Genomic DNA, 15,925 nt, shown 5'->3' with positions numbered 1-15,925 from the left:
CGTTGTGCCTTATACGGTAAAAAAGACAGACAAATAGAAAATAAGTTATTTATGTATCAGATGAATACGACGTTTGACTGACAATTTAGAAACTCACATAATTAATACATATATAAGTTAGAAGGAAATCTATGTATTAATTTATACAAAATAGAAAATGGAATAACTAATCCTTGTGACACAGGAAGGAGTTGCTCGGACGGTAAGCACCCTCACTTCCAACCTTAAGGTTGTGAGTTCGAGTGATTCACCAAGGAAGTAAAGGTGAAAGCAAAAATAGAGATAATATCATTGATGATCACTTAACTATGAACTTTTTTCTTAGAGAATAACTTAACTTTGGCTTTTAATTCAAAAGTTACTTAACTATAAGCTTTTCTTTTAGGTCACTCAATTTTGATTTTTAACTCAAAAGTCTATAAATTTTTCTATTAGAAAGTCACTCAACTATAAAAGTTTTACTTGTATCTATTTAATTGATTTTTTCATTAAAATTTGTTGATATTCGATTTTTATTTAAAACTAATTTTTAAGAAGTAAAAATATATCTATTTAAATTATTTTATTAATTTAACCCACTAAAAAGTAAAAAGATGTCTATTCAAATCATTTGGCCTTATATTTGTGCATGATTAATCAGCAGCAGTGTGTAACTTTTAAATGTAGATATTTATGAATTGTTCCAAGACCGACGTGGTGTTGATTCTTAACCAAAAAAAAGAACATATTACAATAAATGGAATTAATTTGAAATGATAGAAAAATCAACGGTATGCAGAGGGATTTAATTTCTCAATATAGTTTTTAGTTAAATATATTTTTATTTCTTAAAATTTTGGTTTTAAATAAAAATTACATATCAACAAATTTTAATGAAAAATTAATTAAATAGATAGAGTGACTTTATAAGTAAAACTTTTATAGTTGAATGACTTTATGAGAGAAAAACCGATCGTTGAATCACTTTTGGATTAAATATCAAAGTTGAGTGACTTTTTGAGAAAAAACCCCATATATAGTTGAGTGACTTTTTGGGTTAAAAATCAAAGTTGAGTGACTTCTAAGATAGAACTCTATAGTTGAGTGACCATGTGTGATATTATCTCTCACAAAATAATTGTTTATTATAGAGGAGGTGCAATTGTGATGTAATAATTGATGAATTAATGGTTATTGTTTTATTTTGTATGTATACAGGAATGTAGTGTATAATTTAGATGTAATATTTATAAGGATGTGGAGCTCTTTCCATTTTAATGCTTATGTTCATTGAATTAATGAATTTAAGAATTAAACCAAATAAATAAACTTTAGGTGCCAGAATAAATATTCACTCCTCCAAAATAAGAACTAAATCAAATATAGGGAAGTTCCCATAGCTGAATTAAAAAAAAAAAAAAAAACTGGAAAACAGTGCTAAAAGTTGAAAAAAAGAATTGGACAACAACCATTCGAGTAACGCAAACATTGGTGAAATTCCAATGCCTCAAAAACCTATCCGTAAGGTTTGTCCATGGAGGGTGAGTCAGGGCCTAATGGCGTAGTCGATGGACAATAGGGAAATATTCCTGTACTTTACTGCCCCTTATTGGTCCAGAGCAAAAGATGGTAATCGGTTCAAGAACGTAAGCTATCTCTGCTTTTTCAGGGTAAGAAGGGTAGAGAAAATGCCTCGGGCCAATGTTGAATACTAGGTGTTACAGCGCTACTTTTTTCACAACATGTTATAGTCATAGGTGTCTTCCGGTGGTCTTCTAGCCTTAGAAGACGTCATTGCTGCCCCAGGCATCTGCAATGCCCTCCTTTGATATTCTAATCTGGGAGAACTAAAAGACTGATCCATTCAGTTACTTTTGCGGTTTCCCCCACAGTAAACTAACTTGAATTTGAATACATGTTGAACTCAAAAAAATGGAGTTTCGCAATTCCAGAATTTGGACATAAACAGTGCTTAGAACTGAGCATAAACACTCAAACGCCATAAAAAATAAATCAATAACATCAACAGTTTCATGTATGTTTTACTTTGGGAAGTGAAATATTCAGAGTTCTCTGAGCTCAAATACTTTAAACTGGACAACCTCAAAGTTGCACAATGGTGTGTCTCCGATGATGCTTTTCAAGCAGCAAGAAACTTCCAGTATACATCTTCAACAAGAAAATCTCTAATATTTAAGTGCGTAGACGTGGTGAACAACATATTGAGGGAACCATTCAAGTATGACCAGTCATGAAACTAAGCAATTACAGTTTGAATTATGAAGGAATTTATTACTTGTTCTAAGAAAAAGTAATTGAATGGTACCTGATACTTGTACTGGTGGAATTACCAAGGTACGCAACAGATGGACCAGACACCACCATTATATATATAAGAAAAAAAGAATGAAGATATGTAAGCAGGAGGTCGTCACTAAACAATATGATGATATTCTAAAAAGAAAGATCATATTTCATACTAGACTATGCTTATTACCTCATGTAACATCATAAGGTTTTCAACACCAAATAGACAAAATTTCCATCTTTCGATAAAAAGTATCTCTTGTTTTTCATTCCCATTCCCATAAGAATGAATATAATTATGATTCAAGGATGAATTATTCAAAGAAAGTTGACACGTGGATGACAACACTGAGCAAACAATTTGGATCTCCTGAAGAGACTGACCAAATAGGATGCAACTTTAATGTCCCAAATCTATCACTTGTTATTAGAAACAGTTCATGAGAAAGGGAAATTGTTGTTACTTCTCAAAAAATAAATGAAAAGAGGATCCACTGGTAGAACAATGCATATTTTCAAAGTTAACATTCTTTCAATATACAACTCAGCCCAAGTGGAATTAACAAACACCTAAGGAAGGTATGTACCATTTTCACTTAGTTATCTCAGACTTATAACCTCATAGAGAGATGTACGAATTTAATGTCCCGATCTGAGCAGCATTAGAACTGGCATCAACATGACTGAAATCATTGATTTGCAGTGATAGCTCGCCAATAGGGATGCTACTGTTTTCTTGAATTACAGGCTCTTGGAGATGAAGTGCATACTCCAAATTCCACAGCACAGGACCCATAGATGGCCTATCTACACCAGAATAAGCTAAACATTTCACCGCTGTTTCTCCAAACTTCCTGAGGGAATCTGGTCTTACTTTGCCCTGAAGTTTGGGATCTATGCTTTGTTTGAGTTGTGAAGGTGTTTGTGCTAGGCCTGCTCCCTCGGAAGAGATGAATCTATTGCAGGCCTAGCACAAACAACTTCACATAAAACAACACCGAAAGAATAAACATCAGATTTTTCTGTCAGTTTCTCCGTTATATAATATTCAGGGTCAAGGTAGCCAAGAGTTCCTCTCACGACTGTCCTAACATGAGTTTGTTCAAGCTCAGGCGCTTTCTTGGATAATCCAAAATCAGTAATTTTTGGCACAAAATTCTCATCAAGCAATATGTTTGTAGACTTGACATCACAATGTATAATTCCGCTAGTATGAAGGTAATGCAGACCTCTGGCTACCCCAATACATATCTCCAGCCTCTGTTCCCATCTCATAGTGGGTAGATCTGACCCATACAAGTGGCTCCTGAGGGTCCCATTCTCCATATACTCATAAATTAGAATCATCTCATTATTTTCATCACAGTATCCCATCCATGAAACCAGATGCGGATGGCGGAGCTGTGAGAGCATTTCAATTTCTGTTCGGAACTCTTCAATACTTTGTTGGGACTCAAGTTTACGCCTTTTCAAGGCTACCTTTGTGCCATCACACAAAACACCCCTGTAAATATTTCCAAAGCCACCCTCTCCAATGAGATACTTGTTATCAAAATTGTTAGTTGCTTCCTGCAAAGCTGCCAAAGGAATTCGACCACTTTCAAATGGAACTGGATCACTAGTGGAAGTTGTTCCCTTGGAATGCTTGCTTCCCATGATATGCTACCACCATTAATACATAAATGAATCTATGCCTTTGATCTACTCCTACCTCTTATCTTGAAAGCAAAATCACATTAAGTCTTCAAGTAGATAACAAATTCTTTTAAAAAAAGATATGAACCCTAAGAAAGATGTAGAACAATTGCAACTATAATAGAAGCTTCAACATGAAAATCACTAATATATGTAAACGCACAGAATCTTGAGGAAGCTATGATTTTACCACAACAATGGAGATTTGGAGGTGAAGATGAGAGACTGAAAATTCTTATCTGTTGAGTGAGAGAAGCCAAAAGTCATTATCCATAAATTTGATCACACACTTATACATCATTAAATTATAATCAATTAATATTCCCTGCACATAATCTATGTTAGCTTTTAGGCATAGATTCTTTGGAAAATCTCTATGCGAAATTATTTAGCAAAGGTTATTAAATTTTATATCAATAAAGCGTTTCTCACTTTCTCTTAAAAATTACTTTAGGATTTGTCATGAAAAAAATAATCTAATTTAGTAAAATATTTATATTTTTTTAACTTATATATAAAAACATAGACCCCAAAAATAATAAAATATCAAAATATTCAATATCAAAGATCAAATCCACTCATAAATATTAAAATATCAAACTAAATTCTCATAATATCGGAAGTATTCAAAAAATTATTCAAATATGTGAAATTATTTAGCTATATCACTTAACTTAGTTTTATAATTATTTAAAAATACCTTTTTAAAGAATAAAATCAAAAAGCTGTTTTTTTAGCTTTTGCTTTACTTTTAGTCCCGCTTTTTTTTCTTAGCTTTTTGTTTTGGGATTTTATTCTTAAGCTTTTTCAGCTTTCTTTTCATTTGCATTTGTACTACTAATGATATATTTTTAATAAAATACACCTACTAAGGTCTTTTTAGGAGTAGATATCTTCAAAGATCACTCAATTATGAAAAATTATCTAAAAAAAGTCTATCAATAAAATTATTCAATTTAAGACTTTTATTTTCAAAAACCATTCAATTACAGAAGAATGGTCAATTCTAACAAAAGAGCTTCATGAATGGTTGAAACGTTGAGGGATCGACCATTTCAAAGAATATTATTTTCATTTTTATGCAAAATTGTGTTTGTAACGTGCCTGTTTAGAAGTCAAAACACAAGCTTTCAAATCATGAATTGAATCAAAAAATAAATTTCAATGTAATGTTTAATACAATTAAAAAAATTTAGACTTGAATCTATTTTTAAAAATTCTTTTAAGTTTTATTTGTCCATTAGTGTTCAAATATTCAAAAATATATATAATACTAGATAAGTATGGCCCGTGCCCAACGCCTTACATTTCACAGAGCTTACTTATATGTATGCTCAAGTGTTAGCACAGGCCCAATGTCTTACATTTCAAGGAGCGAGCTCACTAAATAAGTCTAATGCGTAGAGAATGAAGCGATAAAATCTTTTAGTTGACGGTAATGCAAAGTGTCATTGTGAAATGTACAATGATGAGATCTTAGACTCCCCAACTCAAGATGAAAAGGAATGACAACATATATTAGGACATAAGACATAATAATATTTTGATAGTATTTGACAAATTATATATCAAAGCACAAAAGGAATTGAACATTGCTCGAAATAGCCCGTACACTGCACGACCCCAATACGGAGGACATTCCTGTTCACGCCATAATTACATCTCAATTAATTATAATTTAACAGTTATGAGAAAAAATACTTCATACCGCAGATTTCACGTTCTGTTTTTTTATCTTTTATTCTTCTCAATATTACAAAAGTGAATCATATCATAGTATACCTTAGCCCTCTTTCCATCTCCTATTCATTCTTGTATGTTTTTATTTGTCTATTTTGACAAAACTAAATTTAAAACCTCATCACTTTTACACTTGTGAATGCATAGCATAAAATAATTGATCGCATTGAATGGACCAACACGAGCAAGTAAAATTGATAATTTAACCCCATGGGAGACAAGACTTACCACAAAAAGCTTAACACAAAGTTATCAAAGATCACAAATAAAAATCTACAGCTATTAAGGATACATGTTGCATGGATTGTAATTTCCAGACTTCGTCAATATTTAAGCTATGCACAAAGTGTTCTCACCATAGGTTACTGGTTAAGTCAGTGGAATGGAATGAGATAAGAATCTCCAGAGATCTCCCGTCTCCACTTAACCTTCTTGGCTGAATCAACTGTCCCTTCTTTCTCCAGAAAGCTAGAGTATCAATCTTTCTTATGATCATAATCAATTCTCTTGATCCTTCTACACCTGCTCTCCCTTGTCTTGATGCTTTAGGATTTATTTCAATTTTGAAAATGCAAAACTAAGAGTGCAAATTGAATTTTAAAAAAAAGAGAGGATATAATGAGGTCACCAACCATGTATTAGAACCAAGAGATTTAAACTTAAAAACACCAGAGCTTTGTGCACATCTTCACATGAGGAGAAAATGGTTACAAATTTTTTGTTACATTTCCAACTCCTCATGTTTCTATTGTTTCTTGTCTTTACATGTCATAAGCTTAGCTTTTGTTTATAAACAAATGGCTTTATGATTCAAAAAAGGTGTGCACATAAGTTACTTGAATCGAAAATTAGACTTCAAAATTGAAATAAATCCTAAAGCATCAAGACAAAAGCCTATGCTATGTGGGAGAATTCTAATTTTTGAAGTGCTACTGTTTCAATTCTTAAAAAGCATTTTCTACAAGGGCAGGGAAAAAAAGGGATGAATTATGTGAGGAATGAGAACATCCATAGTATGACAAAATTCATAGACAGAACACAATATGTCGGCGCTAAATTATCAAAATTAAAATACTGATAATAAGAGGAAGAGCTTTTCAAATTATGCAAAGGTGAAATGTTTAATCAGAAAATAAAAATAAAAATAAAAAGCCAAAAGTAAAGGATAAACCTAACGCAACCATGAAAGGCTAGACACATATGCGGACGGTAAGTTATCGATTCACTTGATCATAAGGAAATAAAGGAATCTCATAATTATATGACACGCAAAATGGAATTGCCATTCCTTGTACTGGAAAAGAAAAAAAAACTTGAAATTAAAGCATCATAAAAAGACAAACGAACTTTGAATTGTTTAAAATTCACAAACACTACAACAACCCAAGCCAAAATATATGCATGTTTTAAGGCTGATCCTAGTTGTTGATCGTGATTTTACATGGTAATAAGCAAGTTAACTCTTTTTATAAGTCTTAGACAAATATGTAAGTCCCTGAACTTGAACGTGATTCATAAAGACATGATACCAAATATGATATAAGACAAAGGCAATATAGTTATCTTCTCAAAAAATACAGCCAATATAACTATTCCTAAACTATTTCATTAAGTTGATTTTTTCAAAAATAAAAAAATCAGAGAGGATTTTCACAAGAAAAAAAATCATCACAAAATTGCTAGACTCTAACCCATTGTAGACGTCATTGGCTTCTTGCTATTGCAATTGAAAAGGACGGGTCCTTTGAGACTTCATGTGTTAACCAACATTCAAATCTTTTTCCAATTTCATGTGTGTTATAACAAAAGAAAACAATAGAACCTAGCTGCTTCTATACTATCAATTTCTCTATTATCCTGGCAATACCTACTTCTCTAGGAATTTTCTAATTAAAAGCAACAAACTATTATCGGCTAAAGCTAAATGTTTTAATTATCATGCCTAACTGATTAAAAAAAATGAGTTTGCATAAAAGAATGCATGCAACACTCACTGGAGATACATAGAGGGGAAAAAATTGAGATAAGATCATTCAGTCCGTCACCATTGTCAAAAGAAGTTTAACAATCAGAGAGAGTATACACAAATTTTAAACAAAATTTGCAAGTTCTATTTCAGCAGTAAATAGTCATCATATTAGTTTTTTTTATTATTTTCAATAAGGACTGTTAGGAGGAGGAAAATTTGAGATACATTACCTTGATTAGCCTCTGCGTTCATTGAGTCTAAACTGGTTGATATCATGTTCTGTAACTTGCAGTTAAAAGCTAGAGGTGTAAAACAAAGAGAGTTCGTCAATAAGACAATTAAGTTAGTTATTTATGCCAAGGTTGGGAAAAATGAAATCTTTAAAATCATAAGCGAAACAAAAACATGAGCAAATAAAAAGAAATACACGAGGAATAGCAAAAAGCTCAATATATGTTAACATGAGAAGTGGTACCATTCACCAATGAGGCAATGTGACAACACCAAGTCTATTGTACAATTCTAAACATTCAAGGAATTCAAAATGAATGCAGAAAATTCAAATTTTACTTAACAATGTAAACAAAATATAATTTTTCTAGCTAAGACATTTTTTAAACAAGTGGTGAACGCCAAATATCCTTCAATAGATAATTACATATGCATACTTTATTAAATCTCGCTACAAATAAAAAATGAAGATGAGAAGAATGATCAAACCACTTAAGTGTATAGGAGCTGAATATGTTCGAACAAGTGATTGCACGCTTAGTCTCCTAGTGCGGTAGGTCAATGAAGTTGTTACAAAAAGAAAATACACTCCGGGCGCAATCACTTGTTCGAAAGGCAAAAGAATTGAATGGCAAAGAGAGAAGGCTCGGCAAGGAAGGAATGGAAAATTGTCAAAGATGATCACTGTTGACAGAACACTGAATAGCGAGAGTAATTCCTTTAGCCAAACTGGATTTCTAATGCCTCAACAAATTGATCAAGATAGATGACAACACTTTTCTCCCCTTTTTCTTACCGATAGGGTAATCTTCTCTTATGACTTTCACCCCTGCCCGAAAATAGAGAATGAAGCCCATGTCTGATCCATTCATTCTGCAAGTAGGAAGGATCCAGAGCGTTGCCTCATCCTACATATCCAGTTGCTAGATACTTTATTGGTCTGACCATTCTCTCATTCTTTAATAGGTAGGGATAGGATTGTAGCTTAGAACAAAAGCAATACCTCATATGAGAAATCTGAATGCCTGCAGAGTTGGAAGATATGACAGAACTCTCCAGAGTGTTCTCCAATTGCCAGTGTCAAAGCCACCTTACACTTACCTCGACAATGCACCAACACAAGCATGTGATAATTCTACCCAACAACCTTAAGCAGATAAATTTTTTTTACCTATAGTGTTTTTTATAATTCCACTGGAATTGGGACCTTCAAAAAGGTATGTTATTCGATTGTGGGGACAAATGGAAGGAAGTGCTAACTTGTATAAACAAACACCCAAAAGGATAGCAACTACTATATAGAATATTGAAATAGAAGAAGATAGATACACTTATTTCAGAGACTGAAGTTCAGTTCATACAAAGGAAATGGAAATGATAAAAATTAGAATCAATAAATAAATATAGTGAAAGATTGTTAAAAGCTTACCAAACCCAAGGATTGCTGGTGATGAAATCTATCTTTCTCTTTAAATATTTGTCAAACACCTCAGCCATATCCCTTAAAATTTTGAAAAAATTTATCCTAATCTAGCTAGTGCATAGGCTTTCGAGCTCATCTTGATAATAAATACCAACAATTACCCAACTCGAGCATCATAGAGATTGGAGAAGAAGAGCACTATGCCTATTTCTTTGCTTGAGTCATCTTATTTAATATAATAAGAAGTGAGGGGAAAGAGAGAGAAAGCTCTAGAAGGGAAAAGAAAGACAGTATGTGGTTTGCTAAAAAATCTTAGCAGGACGATTATACATTACACTTGAAAAAGAGCATATTTACAACCTTGCCATTGGTCGTCCCTCACTTCTAACTCTACCTATAGCCGTGTACATAAATTTGTTATGTCGGCCATATCAGACTCTTATATACTGAAATGAACAATAAGGGAAAAAAAGAAAGACCAACTGAAAAACCATAGAACAATAGTGCAAAGTATATCAAAAAATCACATATTGACACACAGTAGTGTAATCCATTTTGTTTCAAATTTGTTTTTTTGATCAGCAGCTTCCACCAACAAAGTAGCTCCTCTATCCTTAAAAAGGGAAGTAGTATATGTAAGTTTTAAGAGTGTAATTGTTGAAAGTATTGCTCAACTTCAATTTAATTACTCCATTAGAAAGTGTTGAAGGTACAACTCAAGTCAATAATTAACTCCCTCATCTCACAAAGAAAATCAAAAAGTTAGATACAAACATACTTACTATACGTAGTAAGTGGTGATAAACTGAAAAATCAATTACTTTTAATAGCTATAAAATGATTTATTCAATTATGAAACTTTTATAAACCTCAAACATACACATGATAAGCTCAACGATATAAAAAGACAAAGCTTGAAATTTATTATAATAATAGCATATGAACAGTGATAAATGTCTACATTTGTAGATGCCAAATTTTCACCGAATAGATAAAAACTTACATCGCTTTGTATGCCTCAGGCACATGGTACTTGAGATGAGTTTTGAAAGTCAATATCTTACATGCATACTTGAGTTGTTTGATTCCAAGGCCAACTCAAGATCCTCCTTGGCTGTCTTCAAACACACAAGAACCAAGGAAAAAAATGATTTGATAAGTCAATATCAATGAAAAATAAAATTATGGATAAACTCTTCCAAGAAATGCATGACAAATAAAAAATAAATAGCATAGAGACATTCAAAAGAAACAATTTAACAAAAGAAATGTTGATTGATAGAAGACTTGAACAAGCTATTAACTTCAATTGCATTCTTCAATTTCTCTGGTTCGAGGATAAGCAATAATGAAAATCGAAAAGAAGAAAATTAATGAGGCAGAACATGAAAGCAAAACAATAACAGTAGCAGACATGATCTTAACCCATAAAATTGAAATTTTTGAACACTACCAAAAGAAGATTAGGAAAATATTGAGAGAGAAAACTAATCTGATTTTGAAGTACAGGATGAAAAATCAAAGAGAACATAGAAGAGAAAGTTGGGTAGAACAATAACCACAGTATCTATGAATTTAAGTTATGAAATTGAAAAATTTAATCTTGAGGCAAGAGCTGACCTAAGAAGGCACACCCAGATATGAAGATGAAGTTAATGTGCATGTCTTGAATTTAAGTATGGATGAAAGAAAATTTTGGACAATTGGGAGAAGTCTTCTGGAAATTCTCCATTGTTGGAACAAAGAAATGAAACAACGAGTCTTCTAGAAAGGCCGAGAAAAAGCTAATTATAGAAATTTATCTTTGAACAAAAATGACGGATTTGCCCTTGGATTAGTGGAAAATTACCAAAATAGCCTTGGCCGTCCTAACTAGATAATTTAAGGCCCGTGATACGGGCCCAATATAACTTCACATATTTTGTTGAAAAAATTACATAAATTCACAACTTAATATATCATAATCCTCTCTCAGATATATTCTTATTTCCTATCGAATACATTCATCCCCTCTCGGATCATAGATATCCCCTCTTGGATACATCCCTTCCATGAAGTAATATATATCATTAGTAATGTATTAGACAACCAATGAATGTATTCGAGAGCAACGAAAAATTCGAGATTTTTGTAATTGAGGAAACTTCTGGGATAGGATGTAATTAGCCTCTAATTATATGAGATCTCTATACTTTGTACTATTTTTTTACAGTAAACAATTTCAATATATTACTTAATAATCTTTTTCAAATGTTCATACGACATAAATGCATCGTTTACAACCCAAATTGAGAAAGTTGAATTCCAAAAAATTCTATGCAGCAAGGAAATAGAGAATTGTGTTAGATTATGAGTTAAAACATTTCGCATTCGAGGAATATATAAAATGTTGATATCTTTGAAAAAGTTCATCGATCTTCATATATTTTCGCAAGTGGTATCTATTTTTTACAATGTTATCATCTTCTTTTTGTAATACTTGCACCATAAATTTTGCATATGATAAAATACTAATCATTGGTCAACCAATTCGTAAAGATCGATTCAAAGCCTTTCAAATCTCTATTGCTTCAACTTAAGTATAATGTGTTTGTAGTTTGCTTTGTCGGTGAATTTTGTGATACATTTCATTATTGTCTTCGATAATAGAAATACTTCTATTTATTTTGGTTTTAATATTGAAAGTATTTATTAAAAACTTGATTTCTAACTTCCACAACAATAAAAACAATCATGAAATCAATTATTTCTATATACAATAACAATTATCATAATGCTATATTCTAAATATTGAAAGTATTTATTAAAATATTGATTTCTAACTCCACAAAAAAAAAAAACAATCATGAAAGCAATTTTATTTTTAAATACGATAACAATTGACATAATGTTATATTCTAAATTATATTAATAATTTTTTTTGATACTACACTCTAAATATCATGCCGTAAAAGAAAACTTTGAATCTTACCCCCACAAAATAACCAATATACTTGTTTTTCTTTTTCAAGTTATTATTTATTTTTTAGTTTTTTTTCTTCCTCTATATTTCTCAAGCCCTTTTCTATTGACATTTTCATTTTTTGTTTTTTCTTTATTTTTTAACTATTCATTTTTCTTTAGTTTGTATTTTAATATTCCTTAGAATTTGAATATTAATTTTTTTTTCCTTGTCAAATTTTCCCTGTTAAATAGTTTATCATATTTGATATTAAGAGAATATTCTATATAGAAATGAAAATTTTATATTTTTTATTCTTTTGATGAATACATTATCAAATCATTAATTTCTTAATAGTCAAACATTGTTCATTCTTTTAGTCATGTAATTTTATATTTCTTCAAATTAATTAAAAAATATTGATACATCATTTTAAAGATTATTTTAATGATCAAGATACAAATTTAGTGGTCATATTATGTAACATAATATTAAAAATATGTTTACGCAATAACCCTTTAATGTATTTTTAGGAACAAAATATTAACTATTCAAACACATTTTATTTTAAATTAGTTCAAAATTTTCTTTCAAAAACATGTCAAAACAAGCTTAGCATTTATTATTGTTTGTAAAAAGTTAATTAATAGAAACTCTTCATTTTAACACAATTATAAAAACATCTTTATGGGCTAATTTTAAAAGTAAAGGAATGTATGGATTCTTCTAGATTTTCATTTTGGTCATTAATTATACAATTATTATTTTGCCCTTAAATAATATTAAAATTACTAAAATGCCATTGTTTAATAGATATTTTTGGTTTAATGAAATTTCACACTACAAAAAAAAAAGAAAAAAATATATATATAGAAAATGTGATTGAAAATGTGGGTCCATATTAAATGTCACATCATTAGGATACACATGGCATTTAAGAAAAGATATTTGGTTGTATTGTCATTATAAATCTATTACCATTTTTTTTTATGCCATAACATAAAAACAAACATTCTAGAATATTTAGAAAATGACAAATTTGCCCTTGGTCGTTCTCAACTTGGCTCTTCTATAAAAAAAAAAGAAAAAGAAATTCATCATGCTTCTATATAGTAGAAAAGAAATACAATGTTTCTCTAAAAAAAAAAAAAAAAAAATTGAAAATGAAAGGCCCCCAATGTCCCTCTAACCCAGCTCCCTAAAGATCGGCCCACTTGGAATCAATAGTGGGTCGGTTCGGTCCCTCAAGAATTCTACTAAACCGGTTCACTAAACTTTTCCAACTCTAATTTATATAGGGAAAAAGGATAAATATACCCTCAAATTATCGTAAATGGTATGCAGATATCCTGTTATATTTTTGGGACATTGGTACCCCTGCCATCCAAGAACTAGAGCATATATACCCTTTATACTAACAGACATACACGTGTCATAATCTTATCCACCGAATCGACGGATACGATTGCACCACGTGTCCCTATTTAGTCTTCCGTTAGAGTGAAGGGTATATGTGTGTGTGTGTGTGTGGACTACGAATTTTTTTTATTTTGTAGATGTATTATTTAATCGATAAATTAGTATTTATAAATTTAAAGAGTGTTTTGAGATATAATAAAGATTAGTTTTGATTATAGCAAAATCCTTGTATCCTATTAAATTATGTATCATATTTATTGAATTCATATGAAAAATAAAGGGAAAATTGTGCATAATAGCAAACATTTAAACGATATTAAATGTTATAGCTACTATTTTGAAAAATTGTGATTCGTAGCCATAATTTCCCCAAATTTTGTTATTCGTTTAGTTTATATAATTCAGCTAAATTGTATAATTCTTCTAACTGTATAAATCAGAATTTTGTATAATTCGGTTCCTAATTGTATAAATCTAGAACTTGTATATGCTTACCTTAGCTATTTTATACGATTTATGAAAAGTTCACAATAAATACCTTGTTTGTGTATTGGCAAGCGAAGTATACAAACGGAGTACTAAAAAATTCCTAAATGTATAAATACAGAATTTGTATATACTTATCTTATTTGTATATTCACAAGTGAAATATACAAACGGACAAGAGAAATATACAAACCGCGCAAAAGATACAAACAACTGCCTCCATAGCAAAAGAAACTATAGCTATGGAGCGCAATTACTAAAACTATAGTTATAGAGCTTTGTTATGTCTTTATGTTTGCTATTTATGAAACTTTCTCATAAATAAATTCATTATACATAATGTATATGTGTATGATTCATTGTACTTTTTTTTGTTATATGATTCATTGTAAAATAAATTTAAGAATTCAATGATTTATTGTAAACTTACACATAATGTTCATTGTTTCTTAATAATCAAATATTATTCATTATATCTTTACTAAGAACATTCAATGTATGATAGTGAGAGAAATAAATTATATAAGCAACACATGAATATTCTTGAATCATATTCAAAAATGACTTCTCATTTAAAAGTGTCACAAAATCAACAATGACGGATCAAATACATAAAACATTATGTGAATACAAAAGAGATCATTACATATGCACTCAAAAAGATTTGCAATCGTGACAATACCGAAATTTTTGAATGAAATAGGAAAAGTTAGAAATGAGCTTTAACTAGATTTAAATTTTAACAAGAAAAAAACACAATAAAATTATATTTCACTAAATTATCTTTTAACTATATTTGTACTTTTAAAGAATTATTAATTTATTATATTAATGGACCATATATATATAGGGGTCTTCTGAACATATATTAATTTATTATCTTATCAAAATGAGTGATTTTTCCATTGGCCCAAGATCGAAATCAAAAAAAAAAAATATTATCTTAAAAAGATTATTAATTTATCGAGTACTATTAATTTAGTACAGTTTTTCTGTATAACGTAACAACTTTCTATGAAATATGCAAAATTTTGAGGAAGATTAAAAGTAGCTTACACTTGTTTCAAAATTAAAGATAAGATCGAGAAAACACATCTATGATATATGTATATCATATTGTATGTTGTGCGTATATGCGATTTTCATGGACACTATTATGAGATGTGTATATCATGTATACCACAAAGAAATTTTCATGGATAAATCCATATATACATGATACATAGGGGATAAACAAATTACAATGTGATATATGTTGAAATGTATGCGTCCACTATCAGTCAAGGACTAGGAGGTCCCTTGACTCAGCAAGAATAATGACTAAACTATATGTAGAAAGTAAACAACTGGAAGTAAGATCTGCACAAGTGTTTTACGTGAAAACCTCCTTGCTGAAGGGAGTAAAATTACGACCTGTCACACAGGACTTTTCAAACTGCTTTCACTAATCTTCTCAAAGCAAAAGTAAAACACAGTTTACACCACAACAATGAGATTAACCTTCTAATCTCACACTAAGTAATACAACGATTACTTAACCGAGCCTAAGCAGATACCACACTGCCCACTAAGCTACCTACCTCTTAGATAACTTAGACTTCAACTAAGCAACACACTGGTTGCTCACTAAACCACCACCCTCTGGACAATTTATACTTTAACTAAGCAACAACAATGTTGCCTACTAAACCACTAACCCTTAGATGGTTTAGAATTCAACTAAGCAACAAACAAT

The 15,925-nt window shown here is 30.6% G+C and overlaps 1 pseudogene; it reads right to left on the bottom strand.

The window, feature by feature from the left end:
• Nucleotides 1–2,905: 2,905 nt before the first annotated feature.
• LOC125814244 (receptor-like protein kinase HERK 1) lies at nucleotides 2,906–3,942 on the bottom strand (annotated as a pseudogene).
• Nucleotides 3,943–15,925: the final 11,983 nt, after the last annotated feature.

The sequence above is a fragment of the Solanum verrucosum genome, unplaced genomic scaffold, assembly GCF_900185275.1.
Source record: "Solanum verrucosum unplaced genomic scaffold, falcon-dt-bn FXZP01000085.1, whole genome shotgun sequence".
NCBI classification, from domain to species: domain Eukaryota; kingdom Viridiplantae; phylum Streptophyta; class Magnoliopsida; order Solanales; family Solanaceae; genus Solanum; species Solanum verrucosum.
The sequence above is the reverse complement of the archived record's forward strand: the minus strand, read 5'-3'. Positions and strand labels throughout refer to the sequence as shown.